We start from the raw sequence: 13,056 nt of genomic DNA, 5'->3' as shown, positions 1-13,056 counted from the left end.
ACAAACACTCAGTCTAAAAGTATTAATATTTTGGTGTTTGATAACCAAGTTCAAAACTGTTGATATTTAAAAAAAAAATATCCATCCAATGCTTTGGCATTGCTCAACAGAACTGAATACTGGGAGTTTATATTTTAGTTTATGTAAGTAGGCTATTGTTTTGTGTATATTTTGTAATTACTTACTTCTTTCATTTTTATATACTTTTACTTTAATTGACATACTTTTTCCATTGCCTTTGTTTGTCTCTGTTTTTGATGTAACATCTTTAAATTAGGTGTTGTTTTCTTAGACCACACTGCTGTTGAAAGACAAAGAAATAAACTTTCAAATGGGGATAATCCATTTATTTAGACATTTATCTGGACTTTGTACCTGTTTTTTCACTGTCTAAATAAATGGATTTATCCCCATTTGAAAGTTTATTTGTTTGTCTCTAAGCTTCATTAAATAAAGAAAAACAAGTTTTATCAACTGAAAGTAAGGAGCAACATTAAAACTTAAATCAAATAGAAACTATTATGTGTATGAGGGAGGTTGCACCCTCTTCAACACCTTGCTCTTCAGGCTACTGCTTTTTGGCACTTTAGAAAAAGTTACTTATTGTTCCAATCAAATGACCCTTGTGTTTTAGGAGTTGTTATTAAGGAATTGGGACAAAATTTAAACTTCAGAGCAAAGAGTAAGATGTTGAGGAGGGGGCAATCCCTCTCATATATGTAATAACTTATGTTTGTTTTAAGTTTTAATGTTGCTCCCTACTTTCAGTTGAAAAAACTTGTCTTTTTAAGTTAATTTCTTATCATTTTTCAAAAATAAAGCCAGAATATCTGGCTCCACCTCCACAAAAAAATGCCCCTCCACACAGAAATATCCTCTGGACAATTCAATCCTGGCAAAAATCTTCCCTACTCAGAACAATTACCTTTAACATCTCCACACATAAAATTGAATTGGTAAAGAGAAAGCAAGACATATAAAGAAATTTTATACAAGAATTCTGGCAAATTCACCCAATGTAAAGTTTCCCCTGAAAACATCACCCCCTGGAAACTTCTCTCTCCATGGAAAATTCTCCCCATGCAGAATCCTCCCAGTACAAAATTCATCCTTCCCTCCCCACCTGAAAAATATATGCATACTTCCCAATAACAATTAGTATATGTAAGCAATGGACAAATTTTATAACTTAAATGCCTTTCTTCAGGGGCTGGGGGGGGGTCATTTTATCTCCAGAGACATAGTTATTGGACCTTTCAACTATGCTGAACAAAATAGCTATTTCAAAATTTTTATCAGACAATTTTGAGAAAACAGTGGCATGGGAGGGGGTCTAGTTGCCCCATTCTTTTTTGTCACTCAAAAAGGGCAATAGAACTTTTCCTTTCTGGTATAATGATCCCTCTCCTGACATTCTTGGCTCACTGGGTTTATATGATCACCACTGGAAAAAAAAACAACAAATAAACACATCCATGACATTTGTTCTGGCAAAAATAATAAGATTCCACATTTTTGCATATATGAGCTTGAAACCTCTACAGTAGTGTTCATTGATAGGCTGAATCTGATGGTGTGATTTTCATTGATATTTTTATGACTTCTAGAGTGTCTTTTCCCCTTTTTTGAAATCAGAAAAATTTTCTCTGGCATGTAGCTTTTGATGGGTAAGACTAAACTTAATGAAACTTACATATTTGGAATCAGCATAATAAGCCAATTCTTTTGATATATCTATTGGTATCAAATTCCATTTCTTAGAGTTTTGATTACTATTGAGGTGGATTGCTCCATACTTACAGTTTGTTACCACAAACTGTTTGATTACCCATCAAAATCCAAACAGAGATTATTGAAATATTTATCGATTTTCTGCATTACCAAAAGAATTGTATTCATAAAACTTTACAATTTCCTGAAATGTAATTAAACAAATAGAAAAAACTTTTTCAATTAAAGTAAGGGAAAAGTTTAAGACTTGAAACAAGTTGAAATTACTCTGTATAGAAGGGGGACTGTCCCCTTCTTAACACCTTGTTCATTAAACAAAAGTATTTTAGTGCTTTGAAAAATCTTTTTTTTCCAATTGCATGCTTTCTGAAAGCCAGAATATAGTTTGTACTTTCATGAAAAAAATTCTTTTAAATGTTTTTGCTTTCATAGCTTTAAGAAATCCAAAATTAATTAATAATTTAAGGAATAAATATCAGCATATGTATGTTAAACTGACAATGCCCATTCATTTGAATTTTTTTCAGTAAAGTACAAATTATATTCTGGTTTTTAGAAAGCATGGGGTTTACAACCCTACTCACATTAATTTCTGCTCGTTTTGAGTTTGACTCTGTTATGTGTTTTAATTTCTGTTTATTTTGGGTTTCATTTATTTATTGATAGAGATTTGTGGTAGTTGTATGCTTGGTAGATTATTTGAGTCTATTCTTGTTTATTTTTGGTTTAATGGAGTCCTTTACTTTTTTTGAAAAACTTGTTTTGTGGAAAAAGTTTTTTTTTTAATTAATCAGCATAAAAAGCCAATACTGCCAGTTTAGCTATTGTCATGAGAATTCCATTTTTAGTTTTGGTGAATATTGGACCAAATCACTTTTTACTTGCAGTTTTTATCAAAAACCGTCTAATTCCTCTTGTGACAAAAATTTTTTTGAACCTGTTCATTTTATTTAGTTGAATAGGACAATAAAAAGAAAGAGGGCTAATCTGACAGCTGGATAATTAAGTTTAAATTTTGTTTTTCTTTCACTATTTTATTTTTTTTAATGTCTGAATATATAAGGGATTTAAGTTTGAGGGGGAAAATTGCCCTGTTATGAAAGAGGCACATTTTACATGGCCATTATAAAATCAAAACATGGTATTTATGCAGGCAGGATGATTTTTGAGTATATGTACTCCTGTAAACTCTTCTAAAGCATAGGAAATTGCATAAAGACAGGTATGCATCTGTTATAATGTACATAAGCAATAAATCTTTCTTTAATTTTGGTTTGAGTTTGATTTTCTTTTAAGATGAAATGCATAATAATTAAATATAATATTAATTAAACGAATTGATCCATTTGCCAGGAATTCTTGTTGTTTAAAATTTAATGTATTTTGTTTCATTTTGCATGCAATTTAATTGCTCTTCTTATTTGAGAGTTTTTTCCTAAAAGTATTGAAAAATAAACTTATTCTTTTGAAAAATGTCCTGAAATATATTCCCTGCCACCCAACCACCACAACTATTTTTGTGTCTGGCCCCCTCCCTGGAAAATTTTCTGCCAGCACCCTTGCCATATCCCATCTCCTTAATGCCTAGGTATAGTCCTTGGCTGTATACAAAGCTTTGCTGGCTCTGCTGGTTAAATAGTTAATAAACATATTCTATTCTTCTATGAATAAAATCCTCACAAATAGAAACCAGGTTGGTCAAGATGGCATACACTCTAAACTTCTGATAGAGACATATCTGTTTACCCAGCTTTTCCAGAAGTCTCTAGATTCAAAGTGTATGCCTGTTGATTGAAAGATAGTGTATACCCCAGCACATAAATGTGGTAATAGAGATCAGGCAGTCAACTACCAACTAGAGGTGAAAATCAGTATCACTTTGGCTGTTGGAAAAATACTTAAAGTATAGTTAAATCTCTAGTCATTCAACATCTGACCTAAGATAAGCTATGTCCCTCTGCCAGCATGGTTTCCATTACACTCAAGTGGCTCATACCAACCTTATTAATGCATGTGAATAATTCACCAAACTTTTAGACCAGGATTTTCCAGTAGACAGGATTTTGTGGGATTTTATCAAACAGTTTGTGGTAACAAACTGTAAGTAAGGAGTGACCCAGCTCAATGGTAACCAAAACTCTAAAAAACGGAATTTTGATACCAACAGATACATCAAAACTCAAATTTTTATTCTGATTTCAAATATATACGTTTAATCAAGTTTAATTATACCCATCAAAAGTTACGCGCCTTAGAAAATTTGGCTGATTTTCGAAAAAAGGGGGCAACACCCCCCTAAAAATTATAGAGCCTTAATGAAAATCACACAATCATATTCAGCGTATCAGAGAACCCTACTGTAGAGGTTTCAGCCTCCTATCTACAAAAATGTGGAATTTTCCAATTTTTGCCAGAAGAAAGATCATGGATGAATGTTTATTTGTTTGTTTTTGTTTTTTTTTCTTTTCCCCAGGGGTAATCGTATTAACCCAGTGTTCCTAGGATATTGTAGGAGGGTAGGGGGGCATTATTTCTCAATAATGCCCCCATTATTATATCTCAAAAAATTTTGAGATAGCCATTTTGTTCAGCATAGTCAAAAATCTAATAAATATGTCTTTTAGGATGACTTAATCCCCCACAGTTCCGAGGGGAATGGCTGCAAGTTATGAACTTTGCCCATTGCTTACATATTGGCTATTGGGAAGTATACAGACATTTTCAGGAAGGATTTTTTCTGGTGGGGGGGGGGGCTGGGGGAGGGGGTTACTTGGGAGAATCTTTCCGTGGAGGATGTTTCTTTGGGGTAAGGGACATTTCTATGAAGGGGGCGCTGGATTTCCAAGCACTATTTTAAAAAACGATCAGAAATTAAATAAAAAAAGCAAGTTTTTTCAACTTAAAGTAAGAAACAACTTTAGAACTTAAAACGAACATAAATTATTACGTATATGAGGGGGCTCTCCCCCAAGTCAATACCTTGCTCTTTACGCTACAGTTTTTTTTTTTTTTAGTGCTTTCAAAAGAGCTATCTATTCTAATTAAACGGCCTTTGTGATTCAGGGGTTTGTGAATTAATTTTTTTTTTTTAATTTTAACTTAAAGAGTGTGTTATTGACTAAGGGGAGAACCCCCTCATATACATAATAACATATACGTAATAAAAAAAACAATAAAAAAAACAAGCGATATGGCTCAATAGTAATTAAAACTTTTAAAAACGGAATTTTGATGTCAATAAATGTATGAAAAGAATGGACCTATAATGCTGATTCAAAATATATAAATTTTATTAAGTTTAGTATTACTCATCAAAGGCTATGAGCCTGAGAAAATTTACCTGGTTTTTTAAAGGGGAAACATCCCCTACAAGTGAAAGAATTTTAATGAAAATCACACCGTTAGATTCAGCGCATCAGAAAAACCTAATACATAGGTTTCAAGCTCATATCTGCAAAAATCTGCAACTTTTTATTTTTTGCCTGAAGAAAAATATACGAATATAGAAATTCGTTACGTAAGTTAATTTGTAAATTACGTCAGAACCAAATTTAGAGACAGCCATTTAGCAAAAGAAAAGTAAAATTTTAATGCAAATTTTATTTACTTATTCAATGACGGTGAGCCAAAATAAAAGCTGCATTAACTAAAAACGATCAGAAATTAAATAAAAAAAACAAGTTTTTAAACTGAAAGTAAGGAGCGACATTAAAACTTAAAACGAACAGAAATTATTTCTGAGAAATAATTAATAATGAACAGAACTCTTCAACGCCTCGCTCTTTACGCTAAAGTTTGACTCTGTCTCACAACTTTATTTTTTTAAACAATAAAAAACTTTAGCGTAAGGAGTGAGGCGTTGAAGGGAACAGCCCCTTTCATATATGGAATAATTTCTGTTCGTTTTAAGTTTTGATGTTGCTCCTTACTTTCAGTTTAAAAAACTAGTTTTTTTATTTAATTTACAAAAGCATTCAATAAGATGTGCCACAGGCAGGGATCGGCTGCAGTCACTTTTTGTCACTTTTGTCACATTTTTTGGGACATGTCACTTTTTGTCACTATTTCTGTCATTTTGTCACTAAAGTCACTTTTTTCGACGTTTCGGACCTAATTTTTTTTGGTGAAACAGTGTGTTATAGGTGACTGTCGACTGTGGCATAATTCATAAGAAAGGTAAGTCTTTTTTTGATAGTTTGGACTGTATTTCAAGATGCACAATGTATTTGGCTGTGATAGACGTGGTTAGTGTGTGTGTTAAGATCTAGGCTTTTGCAGATAAGATGATAGACTGAATTATTTCTACCTTACCATAACTGCCAATGGTTCTTTTCAGGCCCTTGATTTACTTAGCATCCTTTCTTGCCTGGCTGCTTAGCAAATGGACAGTTAGGCCGATATTCCTTCTGTAAGTTTTCAGTGTTAGCCAGTTTCTTTGATTTTGTACCATTTCGTGCAAAAGGCATGCATGCCCACAGGTCTGAGGACGTTAAAATATAAGATTAAGTTCGTATTTTCATTGGTTTTGTCAGTTAGTATTTGTATTAGCTTTATATGTTTTCAAATTCCGTCCTAAAACCCATTCTTATTTCAGATGGCTGTAAAATAATGGGCAAGACAAATTTTTGGAGAGCTGGCTCAGTAGGGAAGACGGTGCTGGGCATAAAGTGAAAGAGTGGTGCAGTCCACTTATTCAACATGCGGTTCAGTTCAACATCGTGGTCCACGCACTTATTCAACATGCAACCACACAAGATCACAAAAAGCATGCTTCTGTCATGTCAAACCAGTGTCAGTTGAGACTCGCTGTATCAGCTCCAACCAACTCACAGAGTGACAATAGCGTACTATAAAAGAATCTGGAAATGCTCCGAGAGCGGAATGTAGCGTCAAGGGCAGAGATAGTTTTGGTTTTAAAGACTATTGCTAGTTCTTTTGCTGCAGCTTCATGTGATTATATTGCCGAGGTGTTCCGAACAATGTCCCCTGATGCTGTACCAGAAGGCGTGTTGTTAAATGCTAAAAAATGACATGCTTGTTGACGGAGGCTATTTATTCGTACTTTCGAGAAATTCTAGTCAAAGACATCCAGAAATCTGACTTAGTGCTGGCACATGATGAAACAACGAACAATGATGTTGTAGAGGAGCTCCAAATAAGAGTTCGGTACTGGTCAAAAGAGTGGAAAAAAGTGGCTAGTTGGCATCTTTGGACATATTATATGGGACATGCAACCAGTGAAGATCTGAGTAAGAAAATCCTGCAGAGTATTGAAGATGAAGAACTTTCACTTGAGAGATTGCCAATGCTTGCAACTGATGGCTCAGCAGTCAATAAAAAAGTGTGACCCACTGTAGACTCAAAAAAGAGAAAAAGGTATTCAAAAGGCCTATTGAATATGGGAACCTGTAACATGCATGCTGTGCATAATGCATTCCTGAAAGGGCTGCAAGAACTCAGCAAGGAGTGCTCTGATATGATCATCGCTGTTTACCACTTTTTCACGGGATGGCCAGCTCGTTCTGACGATTTCAACCAGTGCCACGGAAAGTTAAAGTTCCTCAGCATAAGTTTATGAAGCACGTCCACACGTGATGGCTCACCATAGGGGAAGCAGCAAGCCGCTTGATGGAACAGTGGCCTACATGGATAGAATATTTCCTAGAATTCGTGCCAAAGAAAAATTGTCTGGAGTTCCTGATATCAAATGCAAAATATTTGAAAATTGTAAAATGGCTAAAAAAGCGAACAATGAAAGGCGAAATTGAGTTTATTGTAAGCTCTGCAGCAAATTTCACCGCTTTTACTGGTGTATTTCAATGACAGGAGCTGTTAATGCATGTGGTACACTTTGAGCTGAGACGATTATGCACAGTTCTTTTGGGGCAGATTGTGCCAGCTGATGATGTCAATCTCCGGATCTTCGGTGGTTTTGAAGGCTTAGTTAGTATTGTAGATTTTACCTTCAGCAACCCTTGTGTAATGAAAGGGTCCTGGCTGCCCTGGATTCTTAGATTGGATTCGTTATTCTGAAAGACAGGAAATTTTTTTCCTGAGAATTAGAAAGCATATCAAAGCTGCTGTACAGTACCTGCTGACAAAATACCCTGTGAACAACGAGTTTTTCCGAAGCCTTGCCTGCCTAAGCCCTCCCAGTCCAGATTGCCAAAGAACGAGTTGCAATGGGATCTTCCACATCGCGAGAGAACTTCCATTTGAGACGGACATCGAGCACGTCCTGGGAGAATGGTTGTTATTACAGTCAGATCCTGTTATGCCACCCACGGAGAGTACTCGAATCGACAGCTATAGGCAAGGGATCCTGGAACTGAAGACGCCATCTGGTGAAACCAAATATCAGACCTTAGGTCGGATCTTCCGGGCAGCTCTGTCGCTCTGTCATGGAAGTGCAGACGTAGAAAGAGAATTTTCTCGGTAAGCTCTGCTGATTACTAGCCTTCAAGCGTGTACAGAAGAGCAGACACTGAATGCTAAGGCTTTTGCTGTGGATGCGCTCCACGACGATGAGAACAGACCAGAGCGTGTGCTGATCACAAGGAAGCTGCTTTGTCTGGGTACGTCAGCTAGAGCCAGCTATGAACTATTCCTTATTGAACGAAAACAGGAAGAATCAGAGAGACCAGCTTGAAGCTGAGAAAGAAGATGCTGAACAAGAAATCCAGGAGATGGCGCGGAAGAAGCAGAAAATAGCGGCCATAGAGTCAGACATTGTGCAAAAAAAAAGAGATGGTTAAGTAGAAGGAAATTGGCGATGCCCTTCTGAGAGAGGCAGGGGAACGGTTGAAGAAAGCTGTGGCAGAGAAGGACCTCCTGAACATTGGTCTTGCTCAAAGTATGCTGGAAGTAGCATTAAAAGCTCGCTCCGAAGAAAGGGAAAGGGTAGATGATACTGAATCGGTTGAAGTACTTGTTCTGAAGAGGAAATCCGAACTAATTGATCACCTTTCGAAAAAGTCAAAGAAGTGATGACATAACATCCAGTGATTGCTAATACCTAGTCGTGGTGGACGCTTGATTTTCAATTAATCAGTTTTCGTTCCTAGTGCCATAAATCAAATTTCGCATTTACCGAAGTTATCGTTTTGTATAAGTAAATAAAATCAGTTGAAGAAACAAAGAAGGATTTCAACCTTTCTGTCCGTAACTTCTTGGACTCTCATAGGCCTGTGATGATCTGACGGTAGTAATTTTGATCCGTGTATATTATCTGACTATGCTCTGACGGCTTCTGAGCAGTCACTTTTTGTCACTTTTTTGGTGTCCTCAAGTAACTAAAGTCACTTTTTTCGTGCATCTCGTCGCGGCCGACCCCTGCACAGGGGACCACATATTAAGCTAGAAGTTATTGGAATGAACACTTAAACTTTTGACTGGGTGATGCTTTTTCTAAGTAATAGAAAACAACTAGCAAAAGTGTTGAAGGAAAACAGGAAAACATTTTTTTTTAAGGTTTAGACTATACCCCAAAAGGTCATTATTCAGAAAACCTTAAAAATTACCTTAAATTGCACTTGGTAGTGATATGGATAAATCCAGTGTATGCCAGTTAGTCATGATCGGGCTGCAGGACATTTGTAGCATTCCAGTGAGTGAGCCATGGTTTTGTTGCCCAGTCATTGTCAAGATTTGACTTGAAGCTATCAATCCACTGTCCTCGCATGCTATAGATCCCACTGTCCTCTTGCTTAGGCTGTCCTACAGACCTACAGTTTGATTGTAGAAGAAATTGTTTCTTTTTCTAGTCTTGGCATGCTTGCAGAATAGCTTTGCTGAATAACCTTGGTACTTGACAACCAGACAGGTTAAACATATCTTTGTTGTCAGACTTGAGCAACCTATAGGTCATTATAATGCTGCTTCCGTGTCAAAGGTATGTCAGAGTTGGTAGCTTCAGACTCTATAGTTCACATCCATACTCTTTATCTTTGAGACCCTTTATGCATTTTGTGTCCTGTCTTTGAACAGATTTGAGAGCCATCTGGTCTGTTTTATTAATTGGTATGGTAACACACATTCCATACTCCAGTCTATGCCTCACCAGGCTTTTATAGAGTTTAGTCACTATTGCTGGGAATATACTAATGATTGTTTGCTTGATGATACCATGAGTCTGGGTAACCCCTGCTACTGCAGCACAGGTGTTACAGTTAAATTTGAGGTCTAGATCCACAACAACCAATTCTCTTTCTGAGGTTCTCTTGGAAATTGGTTGTCTCTCACCAGAATTTGATAACATTGAGTATTGCCATTATGGGTTATTTCTTCCAAAATGGAAAACTTTGCACTTTTCAACATTAAACATGAGTCTCCATATATTGGCCCAGTCATTGTCAAGATTTGACTTGAAGCTATCAATCCACTGTCCTCGCATGCTATAGATCCCACTGTCCTCTTGCTTAGGCTGTCCTACAGACCTACAATCTGATTGTAGAAGAAATTGTTTCTTTTTCTTGTCTTGGCATACTTGCAGAACAGCTTTGCTGAATAACCTTGGTACTTGACAACCAGACAGGTTAAACATATCTTTGTTGTCAGACTTGAGCAACCTATAGGTCATTATAATGCTGCTTCCGTGTCAAAGGTATGTCAGAGTTGGTAGCTTCAGACTCTATAGTTCACATCCATACTCTTTATCTTTGAGACCCTTTGTGCATTTTGTGTCCTGTCTTTGAACAGATTTGAGAGCCATCTGGTCTGTTTTATTAATTGGTGTGGTAACACACATTCAATACTCCAGTCTCCTCACTAGGCTTTTTATAGAGTTTAGTCACTATTGCTGGGGATATACTAGTGATTGTTTGTTTGATGATACCAAGAGTCTGGGTAACCCCTGCTACTGTAGCACAGGTGTTACAGTTAAATTTGAGGTCTAGATCCACAACAACCAATTCTCTTTCTGAGGTTCTCTTGGAAATTGGTTGTCTCTCACCAGAATTTGATAACATTGAGTATTGCCATTATGGGTTATTTCTTCCAAAATGGAAAACCTTGCACTTTTGAACATTAAACTTGAGTGTTCATATATTGGCCCATTTGCAAAAGCAATCTAGGTCTGACATTATTGAGGCTAGACCCTGTTGTGTGTCAATGGGACCAATAAGTTTCCAGTCATCAGCATATAGGCTTAGTTTATTAGTGAATATTTGAATAATTGAATATTGAAAGTTGTCGGCCCCAAAACAGTTCCTTGAGCTACCCCACTTGAAAGGTCGTTTTGATAAACTAACACTTGCTATAATTTATAATTCAATGTTTGCACCTCATGTATTTTTCATTGTTCCATTTTCTAGTTTTTAAGTAAAAGTGATAAAAAGCGTACCCATTTGTACTTTTTCCAGTTTTGTAAATATTTCCTTGGAATTTCACTATGGTTCTAAAATAGGTATATTATTCAAAAATTCGGAATATCTGATATTACTGTTAAAATGGATCAACAATACAACAGATTTGTTAGACGATCTAGAGAAAATAGAATAAATTTTTCCTTAATTGTCTTGTTTAATGGAAAAATAGTCTTGTCACCATTGCTTTAATAAAACAGCTATTTATGCATTATGTATTATGAGTGTTTATGTGTTATGTTTTATGAGTGTTTTTAGTCTTATGCACTAATGAGCTGTCATAAGCTATTTATTATATATTCATGAGTTATTAAGTATTACGAGCTACTTATTGTCATCCTTTTCGTTATAAGTGGAATTTTGTATTTTTCAGTTTTCTTTTTATTTACTTCCTGTACCCTGTGTACATCTATGTATGTATAGAGGGCATAAATAAATTATTATTATTATATTTACAGTACAATTGAAACTGCTTCAGAAATTAAAATTATGTACAAAGTAAGGTACAAATAAGACAAGTGTCTGTCAGTTGAATTAACAGGTGGTAGGATTAGCCTTTGAGGACCAATTAACTAGGTAAACTGTCTGGTACAGGGAAGATTTAAATCTTCTGAACAAGAAAGATTTAACATTGTGGCCTCAGATCTGTTGAACAGAAAAGAAAACAAGATCTTTCATATTCTCTGCAATGCAGCAAAAATTTCAATTCAAGTTTTTCAAAATTTTGAATTCTAAGCTCAGCATCCTGTGTGTAGGCACAGGATGACTGGCCACCCAACCTCCCATTTCTCTGACTGAATGGCCAATAAATTGAGAGCAGCAGGAAGTGTAAAGTCTTGTGCTGTATCCAGTTTATTGCTATAGCTGAGTTTGAACTATGGGTAATAAATTACTAAACTGAGATCAAGCCCACTGCATCACCACAGAACACTTTAAAATGTTCAAATGCTAGTTTAAATGTTTAAAATAAACTGTCCACAGCAATTATGTATTTTTTGTGCTACTGCAATATAGAGGTAAGATAGAGATTGAGGAAGCAAGAAGCTTAGCGCAAGGGAGAATGAGATTGTTCATGTCCAAAGAAAAAATGGGAAAGAAGAAGGGGCATGTTCGTTTAGTATAATGTAAATTCTTTCTCTTGGGATCAGGATGTTTATAAGTCTACAAAAAAAAAAAACAACAACAACAATGCTTTGCAAATTTTTACATGGTTAGCCATGAAAATGGAACATTCTAATTTATACTAGGCCTGGTTATTCCATCATTTTGTCTTAACTTAATGTTATTTTGTATCAATGCTTTTGAAATACCAATTTGTATGACAATGCTATTCAAGTTGACTTTTAAAATTATTGGAATGTTCTGGGAGTGGTGAGAGATAGTCTTAAGTTTACTCTTGAAAATTGGAAAGTAAATTACTCTAAAAAGCTTTCATCAAACTCTCTCTAATATATGAGAGAACTACGGTATTGTATAGTAATTAAGACTGTAATAAATTGAAAAATTACTTTAAGAAATCATAAGCTTTAATTAATTCCATTGAAAAAAACTGCAGTATAAAATTCAGGTTGAGTTTGGTAGAGAAGATAAATTTTTCTTTTCAGAAAGACTCTCAGTAGCAAAATATTACCAAAGTTACTTTTAATTCTAGTTCTGAGAAAATAAAAATAGTGAAATGCAGTAAAAAAAATTACTTATAAAAAAAATTACATGAAATTCTATTAGTCAACAATAGATATATTATAAGCATGCAACGAATCAATAAAAAAAAGTATACAATAATGGGCAAAAAAATTAATCAAAAAATAAAACACAAACTACAAAGTGATTTAAATGTTAATATTAGAAACAAGGATAGAAAAAGGGACACGGAGAAAGATCCTCTAGAGCCATTGATGACGCGTAGGGCATATAATTGACATTTCCTTTGCTGGGCCTATTTGATGTTGACAGGTAGCAGGCC

At 35.4% G+C, this 13,056-nt stretch overlaps 1 protein-coding gene across 1 annotated transcript in view; it reads left to right on the top strand.

Annotated features, from left to right (window-relative positions):
• VhaAC39-1 (V-type proton ATPase subunit VhaAC39-1) overlaps positions 1-13,056 on the top strand; it is a 104,777-nt gene that overhangs the window by 3,233 nt on the left and 88,488 nt on the right. The window lies entirely within an intron of this gene.

Source organism: Artemia sp. Qi Xiang Cuo, chromosome 11 (genome assembly GCF_049724085.1).
Source record: "Artemia sp. Qi Xiang Cuo chromosome 11, ASM4972408v1, whole genome shotgun sequence".
Taxonomy (NCBI): Eukaryota; Metazoa; Arthropoda; class Branchiopoda; order Anostraca; family Artemiidae; genus Artemia; species Artemia sp. Qi Xiang Cuo.
Note: the sequence above shows the minus strand (reverse complement) of the source record. Positions and strands in the feature narration are given on the sequence as shown.